A 15862-nucleotide genomic window follows, 5' to 3' on the forward strand; every position below is an offset into this window, starting at 1 on the left:
AAGAAGAAGAAGAAGAAGAAGAAGAAGAAGAAGAAGAAGAAGAAGAAGAAGACAGCTATTTCAGCAATTTAAATCAGAAATTTTACTTAAGCCACAACTGTGTGAAGTCGCCATGAAAAGATGGCATATATATTTCTATAAAAAATACAGTAAGATCTTTTCACGTGTACTGCTTTCAAGACAGATGTCATTCATCCTATATTTAAGCATCTCATTTTCCTGCCTACATTCCTGCCTAACATTTATCCCTGTTGAAATTCATTTTGTTAGTTTTGGCCCAGCTCTCTAATCTGTTACGGTCATTTTGAATTCTGATCCTATCCTCTGGTGTATTCATCTACATTCACCCCAGTTTGGTATCATCTACAAACCTGACCAACATACCTTCTATTCCATCATCTACATCATTTATAAAGATGTAGATCCATCCTCTATATCATTTATAAAGATCCAGGCCCAAAACAATACTCTGATGCACCCCACTAGTCACCTCTCTACAAGATGAAGAATAACGATTGGTGAGAACTCTCTGAATTCATTCAGTGTACCAATTATAAATCCATCTAACAGCAGCACCGTTAAACAGTTTACCTGCAAGAATATCATGGGAGACCTTCCAGTAATCTATACATAAGTGTATTAAGCTAATTGCTATGGATTCTTGCACATTCACATCAACACTTGTCTTTCCTTTCGTGTGCAAATTTGCATTATTTGCTCTCCCTCTGTCAAAAATGCACAGCCATATTGATCTGTATCCTCCTGGATACTCACAAATAATCCACTAAAAACTACAATGCCTTTTTCTGTGCAGTTTGAGGAGTTTTTGGCACCACCCCCCCTGCAAAATGGCTACATTCTTTGGAATCACATGTGGAGGAATCACATTAAAACATATTCAGAGTGTAGATAAACCCATGTCAAAAACCTTGCTGAAATCAAGCTACACTATATCCACAACACTCCCTTGATCTACTAAGCTTGAAACTCTATCAAAGAGAGAGAAAGAGAGAAACAGAGAGAGAGATTAGTTTGGCATAACTCCCTTTTGAGAAACCAATGCTGGCTTTTAATAATCATAGCATCTCTTTTATGTATGCACAGATTGGCTTTTTAATAATCTAGTACTTTTCCTGGTAGCAGTGACAAGTTGGCCTGGTGGTAGTTGTTTGGATACTCTTCTTTGTTCTTTTCCTCCAGTCTGCTGGGACCTCTCCTGTTCTCCAAGAATTATCAGAGATTATTGACAGTGACTTTGAGATAGCATCTGAAAGATTCTTTAGTACTGAGGAATAATGCAGTTGGACACTGTTTTAATTACCATGGCTTAATGCTCTGCAATCCTACGATTTGCAACTTGTGGCACCAGAACTCTCTGACAGAGAAGGCTAAATATTTCAGAAAACTACAAATCCCAGAATTCTGTAGCATTGAACTATGGCAGTTAAAGTAGTGTCAAATTACATTATTTCTGCAGTGCAGCTGCAACCTCAGATGTAGTTCTTAGGGCCCTGGAGAGTTGAATTCATTTAGAGTAGATAGGTATTCATTTACTACCTCTTTACCTATTCTGGACTGCAGTCTCTTTACTATATCACTTGTTTTGTTTTCAGCAGTTAGGTCACCGTTTTCCTTTTGGGAGAAGACTGAGGCCAAGAAGATACTGAACAGCTCAGACTTTCTTTCTGTCCCCTGTTAGCATTCTGCTATTTTCTATATGCAGTGACCCTACCATTTCTTTGTTCTTCCTTCAAACATTGCCAAAAAAATCATATTTTATTATTTTTGGCCTCTCTAGTGAGTCTTAGCTCATTTTGAGCTTTAGCTTTTCTAAATTCCCTTACAAATACTGGCTATTTGTTTGTATTCCTCTTGGGTGATTTCTCCCTTCTTCCATTTCTTATACAGGGCGATTCAGAAAGAATGGTGCAAAACCAAATATGGGCAGCTTTACTTTGGCACCATTCTTTTTGAATGGCACTGTACATGTCTCCTTTAAATCTCAGTTCATCTGAAAGCTCTTTGTACCTTAGTTTCTTAAACACCTGCACTTTTCTTTCACATTGGAATTATTTGCAAATACATGTTCAGTATCTCACCTTTAATAAACGTCCTAAGTTTCAATCATGACACTGATCCCACCAAGTTTCAACAATGTTTCTTAAATCATATTTGCTTTCCTGTGCTAAGCATTCATATTCATCTCTCATTCTCTGTGCATTAGTGTAGAGACATCTAAGACCATGGTTCATTTTTTCCAGCTGATCCCTTGTTTGTTGTTACTGTTATTTTGTCTCCTATTTGGTTCTTGTACTATTGGTCTGATTCCCCCTGTATTATTGAGGCTATTTTCTCCAGTACTCAATGTCCCACTCCCCTCTGGAGTATCATCTCCCACCCCCTTATGACTCAGTAAATCTCCGCTTAGTAGGTTTGCAAGACTCCTAGCAAATATGTTTTTACCAGCTGCTGTGAGGTGCAACCTATCTCTTGTAGGAAATCCTTCTTTGTGAAAATGCAGATTATGGTCCAAGAAGCCCAATGTTCCCATTTGCTGGTTTGTTCACTTCTAGTATGCTCTTCCTGATTGTGCAATTGTGACATGCACCTATTGGATAACGACTGTGGTGTCTGTCTCTTGTGTACTTCATTGTTGTTTTCAAATCTTCTGGTAAGATATGTTGGACACAAGTACATACACTGAATAGACAATGAAGTCTGCATGCCTTCAAAACTTTTGAGGTTTATATAGCAATTCTGTGAAAGGCTGTCTGTCCCACTCAGATCTCTTAAAAAGGTATGAACAAATAAGGTCTACATGTACACACTGTTTTGTTGATGTTTTTTCAACATTTTATAGATGAAAGCTAAGCCATATGTGGTCAAGCAACACTAGAGTCTGGTCAAGATGGCAAAAGTTATTAATGAGGAATAACACACAAGCTAGGAGACACTGCAGAAGTTTGATTTTGCCTGATCTCACTGCGAAGGGCAAGATTCTGTCCCCTTCTCTCTTCCTTTCTCTGCTGAGATACTTGAGTGCAAACTACCAAGACTAGGCTGACAACTTCACCCAGAGGACTTTTTCTTCAGCTGTCTCAAAATTATGGAATCATCTGCTGGAAGAGATTCAACAGCTGGATATACGTACTGTCTCTGAGTTTGAAACAGCACTAAAGACTAATCTCTTCCGACAGGCATATCCAGATTATTTTTAAATTAAAAGTTTTTAAATTATGAATTGATTGTTTGATTGTATGGAGATTATCACCTGGACAAATAATCCAACTGCTCCCTAACGGGATGCAGCCAGGTTGTGGGATGTAGGTGAGCATTATCACTTGTAAGTCGCTGCTTATCCTGCCAGGCAATTGCATCCCAGCTAACCCCGGGTCCCAGGCACGCTTCAGAGGCTACTTTTCAAAGCCAGGAGCTTTCCATCTTTGAAAAGTGACCTCTGAAGTGTGCCTGAAGCCCAGGATGCAGTTGGGTTGTGATCGTCTGGTGGAATCAGCAGTGAATTACAAGCTATAGTGCCCACCTGCAGCCCACAACCCGGCTGCATCCCATTAGGGAGCAGTTGGGTTATTTGTCCATGCAATAATCTCCTATGTCTATTAACTGATGTTATAAAACTCTTTTAACTGGTTATTCATTTTGATTGATGCTCTTTGTTTTTAGCTGGTATCTATCTGTTGTTATATTTTAATCTGTTTTTCCCCACCTTGATGTTTAGGAAGAGGCAGGTATGAAATTATTACTGTTATTGTGTTGTTGTTACTACTACTACTTTTGAACTTTGAGCTCCATCTGAAGCAATTGAAGTAATTGGAGGAAAGTGGGGAAAAGTAGAGAAAAAAGAGAGAAACTGGGACATTTTATAAGCAACTAAAATTGGATGACAGAGGATTAATTGGGCTTCTCCTTGCCAAATAGGCACAGATGGCCAATATGTTTTTATTGCCTTTGACAGACACCCTAGACTGACCTTTTTCTCATAAAAGAGAGGAATATGTCTCAAAGCCTGCAAGAACTGCAAGTCATGTTTTTGAAAGTCTGAAAGTTCCCACTGCACTGTTTAATTTTTTAAAACACACACACACACATTTTTCAAAACAAGAAGTGGATGTCTGGCTAGATGGCTTTTTTGTTTTTGTTTTTCCTCCTTTCTTTGGTATTTTTGTCCAAAGAGTCCCCAGAGGAAGAAAATTGGTCCTCAGGGCTTCTCACATTGCCCACTTCTACAGGACAGATTAGATTTGGTTTGACTGAAAGATGGGTAAATAGCTTCCATTCTGATACTCTAACTTTGACCAGTAAATCTGCAAAGCTTGATGAGTAATTACTTTCTACTTCCTGCCATGAGATTTAAAACTAGGCATTATTTTCTTAGTGGCCTAAATACCCTAAAGGCATCAGATCCTGTCTGATCTTGGAAGCTAAGCAGGATCAGCTCTGGTTAGTACATGGGTGGATGTCTGCCAAAGATACCAGGTGCTTTAGGCTATATTTCAGAGGAAGGAACTGGCAAAACCACTTCCTTGCCGAAGAAAACCCCATCAGATTTATGGGTTCCCATATGCTGACGAGCGACTTGAAGACACATATTTGTTGTAGTTGTAATTGTTGTTGTTGTTGTTGTTGTGTGCCTTCAAGTTGTTTCCAACTTATGGCGATTCTAAGGTGAACCTATCATAGGGTTTTCTTGGTAAGATTCCTTCAGAGGAGCTTTGCCCTCGCTTTCCCCTGAGGCTAGAGAGTGACCCAATGTTTTTTTGTGGGTTTTTAGGCTATGTGGCCATGTTCTAGAAGACTTTCTTCCTAATGTTTCACCAGCATCTGTGGCTGGCATCTTCAGAGAATGCTTTGCCTAGAAAAACTGGGTGCATATAAACTGTGTGAGCCTGGGAATGCAGGAGTGATTTGCATGTGTATTGTTCTGTGCTGATGGCAGGCCTCAAGCTGGGAGGCTAATGCAAAAGAGGATTAATGTCTGCTAATTGGTGATCATTATCTGCTGGGAAAGCACCTGACTCTGAATGGTTACCCATTTGCATTTGCTGAGTCCTTATTTTGCTATTCCTCAGGACTGGTAGCCAAATTTTGTTCACTTTAAGGGTTTCTTCTTTCCGGTTGAAATTATCCAGATGTTTGTGGATTTCAATGGCTTTCCTGTGCATCCTGACATGGTAGTGGTTGGCATGGTCTAGAATTTCAGTGTTTTCAAACAGTATTTTATGCCCAGGATGGTTTGTGGCATGTTCTGCTACTGCTGGTTTTTCTGGCTGGCCCAGTCTGCAGTGTCTCTCGTGTTCTGAACACTTTTAAGGTCCACCATTTTTCTTCAATGTCCTACATTTTGGGCTGAGTTTTGTCCTGCAGTTGTCCTACAGTTTGGTCTTGAATTTGTTCCACATTTTGTCCCTGGTAAAAGTGGACAATTATGGCAACCCTATTTGCACACTGTGTCTGGTAGTCCCTATGTAGACTTGTCCACAGCTGCATGGTATGCGGTAAATTCCTGCGGCTGTGAGAGGGTCTCTCTGGTCCTTGGCTGAGCGAAGCATTTGCTGGATTTTCTTCGTCAGTTTGTAAACCATTTGAAGATTGTGCTTCCTCACCACTTTGCCTATTCTATCTGTGACTCCTTTGATGTACGGTAAAAATACCTTCCCTTTTGGTGGCTGCTTGTCTTCTCTTCTCTGGGTTTTCCTGGGCCTGGCAACGCTTCTGATATCTGAGCTGGAATAACCATTAGCCTGTAGAGCCCAGTCCAGGTGCTTATTATTAGATAACAGAAGTCTCATGTCACTACTAGCACCAGATTTGCAAAGAAAGGAGCAGTGTTTACCATGTTTGTCCTACAAAGCAAAAGGCATGCCACAGCTGACTATGGTAACTTTTACAGAGCATGTGGATTTTGGCTAACCCATTTTGTAACCTCTGTAGGCAATTTTACTTCCCTCCTTCCTTCAATAGCAATAGCAAGTACATTTCTATACCGCTTATCAGTGCACTTAAGCACTCCCTAAGCGGTTTACAAAGTGTAAGCTAATTGCCCCCAACAATCTGGGTACTCATTTTAGCGACCTTGGAAGGATGCAAGCCTGAGTCGACCTTGAGCCCCTTTGCTGGTATTGAACTCACAACCATATGGTTTGTGAGTGAGTGACTGCAGTACAGGCATTTAACCACTGCGCCACCAGGGCTCCTTCACCATCTAGCAAATTGCATTAAAGTCACAGAGAAGCAGTATCCCATTTGTTTCTTCAAACTTACCAGCAATGTGCATAGCTCAAAAGAGAACTGACAAAATTAAAACTAAAGAGAATGTGCTCATATCCTCCATTATGCACATACATTATGATTTTGGAAAGACTGATAATTGTGTCAGTGTATCTTAAAAGATTTTCAAATTAAGGTTCTACAGCCCATCATAACGTTCCATTCCCTGTTATCAAAGCTGCTTCACACTGCCCGCTTCAGCAAGCCTCATGCAAAATGAGAATTTGAAAAGCACATCTATTATTTTAAACTAAAAGAAATGGAAAGTATAAAGCATCTCTATCACTTGACTTCCTAATTTCCTGAATATGATATATATTTCCCCACCAGGTCACATGGTAAGGGAAACTAGGGAATCTCAGTTTCAGGGGCCTGCTCTAGCCTGTCAAAAGAATCAAGTTACAAGGAATGCTGATGCACTTCTATACAAAGGAGAAATGGAGAGAAGGACGACTGAGATTTTTGCAGAGAACATTTGCCTCTGACTCTAGAAGAAGGCCAGCCATTCATTCATCTTAGAAACAGAACTAAAACATAGATAACATTGATGCACATAGATCCAAGTATTTCTTTCCTGTTTCAGCTAGATTAAAACAACCCATGACACAAATAATGTTTTGTGTGCATTAATGAACTGATGTTTTAAAAAATTAATCCAGCATTTAAAACAATATCAGAGTAAAAAGGGGTAGGAAAAAGTACAATTAAAGCTGTAATCATATGTATCCTAACCTCACTGAATACAATGATATTTATTTCTGAATCTGTAAGACCTGAGCAAGCTGTTAAGGTACCTTGGAGTCTCTCATCCATAGAGTCACTATAAATCGAAGTCTACTTGAAGGCAGTTAACAAGAAAAATTTACACAGGATTATGCTATATTGTTGCAAATGAAAACATTCAAACACCTGGCCCAGACAATTTCTTTTACATTTAGTCTGGGCAGAAAAAACCTTTGATCATGCAGATGTTTTCAACTGTTAAAGGCTCAATCCAACATGGCCACGCAACTGAGGGAGTTATAGCACAAAGCGTCAGGAAAACCAAAGGTGTCCTACTGTTGAGAATACTTAAGTGAAATGGGGATTTATGGAATGGCAGTGGCTTGTTATTTAATCTGGATGCATGAGGCCTACAAATGTGTTTCACTCCCCAATTCAGTGATGAACTGCATTTGATTGGAAAGAGCATACCAGATCTTCCCCCAGCATCTTGTCCAATGCAAGCTCTTTCACCTTTTGCATGTCCAGCACAGAAGTCTGAAGGTGGTTTTGATGTGGTCTGAGAAAACTTGCTATGTGGATGAATGTATACAGTAAAGTTTGTATGTGTAGACCATGCTGCTATATACACTCTTAGCCCATGGATAGTTATCCCATTATAGTGAATAAATATCAGCCAGTCTCCAATACTCCATTTTTGGGTAAGGTGCCTTGGTGGATGGCCTATGGCAAGCAGGAGAGTCTCAATATTACCTCTGGTGGACCTCTTAGTTACTTTCAGTATGATAGTTTCTGGGTCACTTCTTGTTTTACTCTGACCCAGTACAGACAGGCCAAAAGCAGTGTGGCACTGCCAATGCTAGGGTTCGTGTAACAGCAGCAGCATCATGGCAGCGTCCCGTCCACATGGGCGCTGCCATGATGACGTAAGCAACGTGCAGTGTACAGACGTCGCTGTGCATCGTTAAACGTCATTGGTGCACCAATGGCGCTCTCGTGACATGTGCCAGGCACCTTAAAAAGAACCCGGTTTTTCTGGGTTCTTTTTATTGCAGAGGGACGCCGCGCAGTTTGGCTGTTGCGGCATCCCTCCAGAAGAAAAACGGATGCCTCCAGCTCTCTCTTTCAGGGCAGCATGTATTGCACCTATGTCTCCTCCGATTCATGCAGCTGACATTCCACGTTCCTATAATGTGTTGTGTGCAGCTTCAGATTTTTCTTTTACCTTTAAGCATACCAACAGCTGGATGTTCTTTCATCTTAAGCCCAGTGACATTATTATCCACAGCACTACCTGTACTTGTCCTCTGCTCTACCCCAGTGTCTCACTGAGTGCCTTCTGACCTGGGAGAGTCATCTTCCAGCACTATCTCTTGTTTTATTTTGGATTGTCTCATAGCCTCTTGCCTCCTGTAGCATGCAATTCCAACTCTATGGAAATGTAGTGTCAATGGTGGAGTTATTTAAATAAATCAAATGCTTATCCTCATTGAATCAACTCTCATTGACTCAATGGGTCTATTCCATTCAGGATTAACAAATGGATTTAGCCCCATAAGTCTTAGTGCAATACAGACTCTAGGACAGCTATAAGGAGGCCAGGCAATACCATAATAAATTAGATGCGGTTGACTAGTACATTCTATTGAGAGTATCATCAATCTATACTGATGACAGCACAGGTTAGCATAAGTTTACTTCTTAAAAGGATACAGAGAGGTTTTTTAAAATTGTAGCAATGTGTGGGACCATCCTTCCAAAATGATAGTTAAGATTGGGCCTGAACAAACAGGCCAAAATAAAGCTGCTTCAGATCTCTTTGGATGTATGCTGTTTAAATGACACAAACATCGCAAGAGGCCAGAAGCTGCACCAAAGCTGTGTTCCAGTCCTTAGGACAGGAGTGTGGCTTTGGTGTGGCTTCCTGCGTCTTAGGATGCACACATCATTTAAACAGCATACTTCCAAAGAGACCTGAAGCAGCTTTATTTTGGCCTGTCCGTTCAGGCCGGTTGTTAAGCAAGGTTCAACAGAAAGCTTCCCAGTTTGACAATATATATAGGCCTCAGAAGTAAAATCAGGAAGATGAAGTTTGAATAGGGATCAGGAAAATTGGAGAAGAAACCACTCTCAATGTTGTTTGGAGATTATACAATTAGTGAGGACAGTAGACCTATAACTGCTCTGTAGGAAATTATTCTAAAAAGGGCCTAAATACTCTAAAAGTATCAGATCCTCTCTGATTTTCAAATATAAATAGGGTCAACCTGGTTGGTCAGTACTTTAATGAGAAGCTGCCAACAAATACCAGATGCTGTAGGCTATAATTCAGAGGAACTGACAAAACTACCTATGAGAAAACCCTGTGAAATTCATGAGGTTGCCATAAGTCAACTACATTCACCTCCCATTCTGCCATGGCCCTCCTTACCATCAGGAAGAATGAGGCAATTGTCTGAAGTGACACTTGAGGAGTGGGGGGTTTAACAATGGTAGCCTCCTCACTGGTCCTTTTGGGCTCCACAGTTGCTTCCTTCTGCACACACTCACCTAAACCCTTGTCCAGGGCCTCCTAGAGTAGCTTGGTGCATATGGTGTATTAGAAGATCTTCCCATTTCCAATACTGAAGTAAGATTTAATGGCCAGCTCATTTTGCTTCTGTACTTAGAATGAGGAAGGAACACAAACTCTTCCTTTGTCTCAGAAAGTGAAATAATATTTGGGCTGGCATTGCATTCCGTTTAACGTAAAAGTTTCTGTGACCAACACCTGACTTGTTCACACTGGAGACTGCTGCAAGGATTTTACTGAATTTTATTAGATTTTTGCTCCTACTCCAATCGGCAAAGTATCAATGTTAGGACAAGAATGAACACTGTCATTATTTTAATTCTGTTCTTATAAAATGAAGTGAAACATAATTTTTAAAAGATTAGTCCCTTTACGATGATTCCCACAAAGAGGGAAAAGAAGAGAAAGTATGATATTTTACAATATTCTCATATATTATCTCACTAATTTTTACTGGAATTCCATACAGTAAGACTTTGGGCAAGTCACATGCTCTCAGCCTCAGGAGAAGACAATGGAAAACCCCTCTGAAGAAACTTGCCAAGAAAATCCTGTGATAGATTCACCACAGGGTCACCATAAGCTGGAAATGACTTAAAGGCACATAGTAGCAATAACAATAGTGGTTTGAATGCACGATTCTGACTAGTCACCTTCTCTCACCCTTGGAGAAAGGCAAAGGCAAACCCCTCTGAAAATACCTTGCCAAGAAAACCCCATGACAAGGTCACCTTAGGGTTGCCATAAGTTGGAAACGGCCTGAAGGCACACAAAAACAAGACAAGACTGGCTACCAGTCCATTTCCAGGCAGAATTCAAGGTGCCAGTTTTGACCTTTAAAGCCCTAAATAGCTTGGGTCCAAACTATCTGAAGGACTGTATCTCCCTATACAAGCCAGCCCAAGTCCTAAGATCAGCAGGAGAGGGGTTTCTCTCAGTTCCACCACCTTTGCAGGTGCAGTTGGTGAGACCTCAGGAGAGAGTCTTCTCCATGGCTGCTCCCAGATTATGGAACTCCCTGCCACAGGAAGGTCAGGCCAGCCCCCTCCCTGCTCTCTTTCCACCAGTAGTTGAAGACATTTCAATTTAGGCAGGCATTTGGGGGGTAGGTTTTATTTCAGTAATGGTGGTGACTTGTTTTACTGTTTATGATTTTTACTGTTTTTAACTATGCTGTTTTTAATCTATGTTTTAATGTTGGTAGTATTTGATTATTATTTTTTAACTTTTGTAATCAGTGTTTTAGTTCTGTCTTTTTAAAATATTGTAACCTGCTTTGAATCCCATTGTGGGAGAAAGGCAGGATATAAATCCTGGAAATAATAAATAAACAATTAAGTATTATTATCCACATACTGAAAGGCTAAGGCTTCAATAGTAGTTTTTCTAAGATGAGCTAGTACAGAGTTAGGGTTGGCTGGCTTCAGCTTTCCATGGCTCAACTTTTTTTTTCAGATGTACAAGGCAAGATCTTTTAAGGCAGAAAAAAATTCTATTGTCATCTGGATTTCATACTCTTGTTGGCAAGTGCCTTTAAGTCAGCTCCAACTTATAGCAACCCTATCACAAGGTGTTCTTGGCAGGATTTATACAGAGCAGGTTTGCCATTGCCTTTCTCTGAGGCTGAAAGCATGTCATTTGCCAAAGGTCACCTAGTGAGGTTCCATAGTTAAAGATTCAAACACCAGTCTCTCTGAGTTCTAGTCCAACACTTAAATCACTACACTATGCTGTACTCTTGCTTAAGACAATAAGTAACTTCTTGGGTCATACTTATGCCACCTGGTCCAGAATTTCTTTGCAAGAAAGTTTGGATGAACAAAGAGTAGCCCTCCAGAGGTTATTGAACTGCTACTCCCAGCATACTTCAGCATTAGCTATGATGGCTGGTGTCGACAAGAGTTGTAGTCTAATATCATCTAGAATGATGCAATTTTCCCACCTCTGGAAACTGGGCCAGTGGAAATTGACCAGTGCACCCATCTCAGATCACGATCTACTTTCTGCAGATGTCTAAAACTTGAATTGAAATCTGAATCAGGAACTTTCCAGGTTTGACTTCACACTATTAGCAACTGTGCCATGCCACATGCACAATACATAATAAGTACAATCAGCATCATGTGCTTTTAAAAGTCAAAAACAGCATGCAAAATACCCCCTCATCCTCACAGATGGGAGGTGGTGAAAAATGGGGACTAGGCAGGCTACTTTTTATTTTAAATCCACAATTACTTTTGATTTTAGTATGGAAATGTCTTTCTAAAGCATCATTCCATGCTCGTTTGTTAGTATAACTGACATGTTCACAATGAATAATTTGCAGTCAGTGATTGCATAACAGTGATGAAACAGAAAGTGGAAAGTGGGGGGGGGGGAGAGAAAAGATGACTTTTAAAAACCTGTGTACTTTTTTATTTGTATTTGTATTTTGGTCACTCTTCCTAATACCTTGAGGAGTTTTTCCATGCCAATGGCATTCAGCAATTATAATCACACAGTAAAATACCTAAGGTTAATGAGTAACCTCTAAAGGAAGTTACTTCACATAATGACAGCAATTTCTCTAAACTAAATGTTAATAATAAGGCCTGTAATACGGTAAGAAGGAAATGGTGGCAATTGGCAAGTGTAACCCTGTTGCCTAGTAACAAGTCCTTAAGGTATGAGCTTGGTCTTTCTTTTCTTTTCTTTTCTTTTCTTTTCTTTTTTTTAAACAGCAGCAAGGAAAACATTTCTAGCCTGAGCTGATTACAGAAGGTACACATTTTTATAACTCTTAGCAATGGTCCAAAGCAGGGAATTGGAAGGAATTGCTTACTTTTGATTAACCATCAGTTCAGCAATATAAAAATCATTTGAAAACCAACAGTGGTTATAACAGGAAAGTGTAAAGACTCACTGTAGGGGGGTCCCATACAAGCACACTTGTACATGAGTAAGACCCACTGGAGACTTTGGGGATTTGCTTCTGAGTAGTCATGCTTAGGACTGCTGTGACACTGTTGCTGTTACAAGTCACAGTCTTAGTCCAGCACTTTGGTGTTAATGGTATTAAACAATCAAGCATTAAAGAAATGAGTTGAACTGCACCCTTTTTTTTCCTTTTTGACAGACGACAATGGAAGGGTTGTGCAACCACCTGCGCTTCAGTCAAGCTTCAGGAGCCTGTCTCACTGACTCAGCCAGACACAATGCCCTCCAGCTACAAGAACTGTGTGCTAAAAAGAAGCCACACCTTCCAAAGAACAGAGTGCTTTTAACCCTGCCAGCTACTATGTAGTGACAAAGTCCCAGGTAGACTCTGAAACCTCATACTAAGGAAAGCTTCCAATATCCCACCACCCACCACTCCCCTTTAATCGAGTCTTTAACTAGAGCCCAGATTGACAATGTTATGTTACAAAAACGTGGCATTAGCAGGTTATGCGTATTTCCAATATGCCAGAGGTGGAACACCATTCAGATGTGTTGTGGAAGACCTTTTTTGGGCTAGCCTTTGGTAACAGTGTTAAGATGTTGATGGGAGACAATGAATTAATGAATCTTAGGCTGACACCTCAGAGACAAAAACCAGCCACTGCATAGTGCAGAGTGTTTCAAGGGTGTTCTGTAATCTGTCACCCGGCTGATGTTTCCTGTCCCTGCCTCTTTCTCTAAATTGCCCTTAGAAACTTTCAGGCATGGTAGAACAAAGTTAGATATTTCCCCTACCCACCATCTGCTTCTTGGACATACTGTAGTATAGAATGCACCTAGTAATATAGCGAGATATATATATATATATATATATATATATATATATATATACACACACACACACACACACACACACACACACACACATCTCAAAGCTATATTACTAGGTGCATTATGCAAAATCCCATAATCATGTCTTATTTAGATGGCAACATTTAAGATGTCAGGCACGAAAATGAAATGTTGGATGTTACCCTCTGCAATAATAAATAAATAATCAACTCTTCAGCCTAGCAAACCAAGACAAGGGCTAAACTAAAAACTTTCCTTCTGGTGTGCTTGTGTTTTAGATGCAGGATGTTGGTTCTGCATGACAGAGCTGTCATCTGAAATGATATAATCCAGAAAGGAATTTACAACATGATCTTTCAGAATATGCAACTGTATATATAATTATCATATTTTGTGGGAATGGATTCTTAACAGCATAATCTGAGGAATGAGAGTTCTCTTTTAGTTCTTTTCTGGACACAATTCAAAGTGCTGATTATTACCTATAAAGGTCCCAGCAATTTGGGACTGTATCGTGTGAAGGGCCTCCTCTCCTCTCATAAACTTAATCATACACTGTGTTCAACGTAGAAGCCTTTGGCGGGTTACACACCGCCATTTAGTATGTAATGAATATGTACTAGGGTTAGGAAGGGGCGGTGCTTCCGCACCCCCCTAACCCTAGTACGTATTCTGTACGTACAATACAACGCCTTATATTGAGCTCGCTTCCGAGCTCAATATAAGGCGTTGGTAATTACCTATAAAGCCCTAAACGGCTTGGGCCCAGGATACCTAAAGGACCGCCTCTCCCCGTACATTCCGCCTCACACCCTCAGAACATCTGGGCAGCAGCTACTGAAGGTGCCTGGGGCTAGGTTAGCCTCCACTTCACGGAGGACATTCTCCATAGCTGCCCCAGCCCTTTGGAATGTGCTGCCCACAGAGCTCCGCTTGTCTACCACCCTGGCCCAATTTAGGAAGGACCTTAAAACCTTCCTATTCCAACAGGCATTCCCCGAATAAATATCCTGTGGGCCTCCCTCCTCTTCCGTGGCCAAGAGGTTGGGCTACGGGGCTTTTTCCTGTTATTTTCTAGAAGTGTTGATGTAATTGTATGGTTTTAATCTTCTTGTATTGTTAATATGGATTGTGTGTGTTTTAATTCTCTGTAAGCCGCCCTGATCGTTGGAAGGGCGGGGTATAAATAAAAATTTTATTATTATTTATTAATATGGCGGCGGCCGTTCCACACGGCGGCCGCCATATTTACGTATCGGACGCTGTGCGTCCGCACGTGTCGCGGCGTCTATGACGTCGCGAGTCCGCCCCTGGCGCCTCGCGACATCATAGAGGCGTCGCTTAAAGAAGCTCCATTTTGGAGCTTCTTTTTCGGTCCGTGCGGGAGCCGCCTTTGTGTTCAACCACCTCGGTGAAGATGCAGAGTTGATCTTGATAGCAGCCAAGAGTGTGGAATTCCCATTGAAGACAGGAGATTATCACACCTGCAAATCTCACTGGGATAGACACAAGATTGAAAAGTCAAAACTGGGTGTTATTGCACACAGCCCAGGCTAGGTGAGTGCAACTCATCTGCAGCCTAGAACCCTAGCTGTGCTTATCCAGCTGCTTTTGAAAAACAGGTGGTTGTGGTGGCTTAGTGGTTAAGACGGAAGATCGGAAGATCGGAAGGTTAGCACTTCAAGGCCCAAGTGCTGCATGATGGGTGAGCTCATGTCACTAGTCCCAGTTTCTGCCGAACTAGCAGTTTGAAACAATGCAAATGCAAGTAGATAAATAGGTACCACTTCTGTGGGAAGGTAGCAGAATTTGATGTAGTCATGCTGGCCACATGGCCACCAAAGTAGTCCTTGGACAACACTGGCTCTTTGGCTTAGTAATGGAGATGAGCACCGCCCCCCTACAATCGGTTATGACTAGACATTCATGTCAAGAGACAACTTTTACCTTACCTTTAGTTATAGAGAGCTATTGTAGTGTAATATTTTGAATGTTGGGGTTCAAATGTTGGACTAGGACCCTAGGAGACCAGGGTTCAAATCCTCACTCAGCCATGGAAAGCCACTGGATGACCTTGGGCAAATCACACTCTCTCAGCCCTAGTGGAAGGCTTCCTCAGGATGGAGTTGCCATAAGGTGGGCTTGATTTGGATACTTCTTACAAGAATAATAACAAAATCATAGAACAGGGTTGCTTTCCTAAAATAAGTCTGTAAATAACCTACATCAGTTAATGTGACTGATCCTCAATAGTATTCATTCTCAACACACTGTTATAATGTTTCAGGATACACTCATTCTTAATCATCTCTTTTTCTATGCTTAGCCTACATAGAATCATAGAGTTGGAAAGTGCCTCATGGGCCACCAAGTCCAACCTCCTGCCCAATGCAGGATTCTTCAGCTAAAGCATCCCCAGCAAATAGCTGTCCAGCCTCTCTGACAGCCTTTTTACTCGAATAAAGCAAGTAAATCTGTTTACCATTTTAGTAGCCCAATTTTAAAACATGT

The 15862-nt window shown here is 40.9% G+C and overlaps 1 long non-coding RNA gene across 2 annotated transcripts in view; it reads left to right on the forward strand.

Annotated features, from left to right (window-relative positions):
• LOC121932250 overlaps positions 1–14025 on the forward strand; it is a 25217-nt gene extending 11192 nt beyond the window's left edge. For both annotated transcript variants that reach the window (XR_006104296.1, XR_006104295.1), the window contains one exon: positions 12696–14025. This is a non-coding gene — a long non-coding RNA (uncharacterized LOC121932250). The remainder of the gene's footprint in view (positions 1–12695) is intronic.
• The last annotated feature ends 1837 nt before the right edge of the window (positions 14026–15862 follow it).

This window comes from Sceloporus undulatus, chromosome 5 (genome assembly GCF_019175285.1).
Source record: "Sceloporus undulatus isolate JIND9_A2432 ecotype Alabama chromosome 5, SceUnd_v1.1, whole genome shotgun sequence".
Taxonomy (NCBI): domain Eukaryota; kingdom Metazoa; phylum Chordata; class Lepidosauria; order Squamata; family Phrynosomatidae; genus Sceloporus; species Sceloporus undulatus.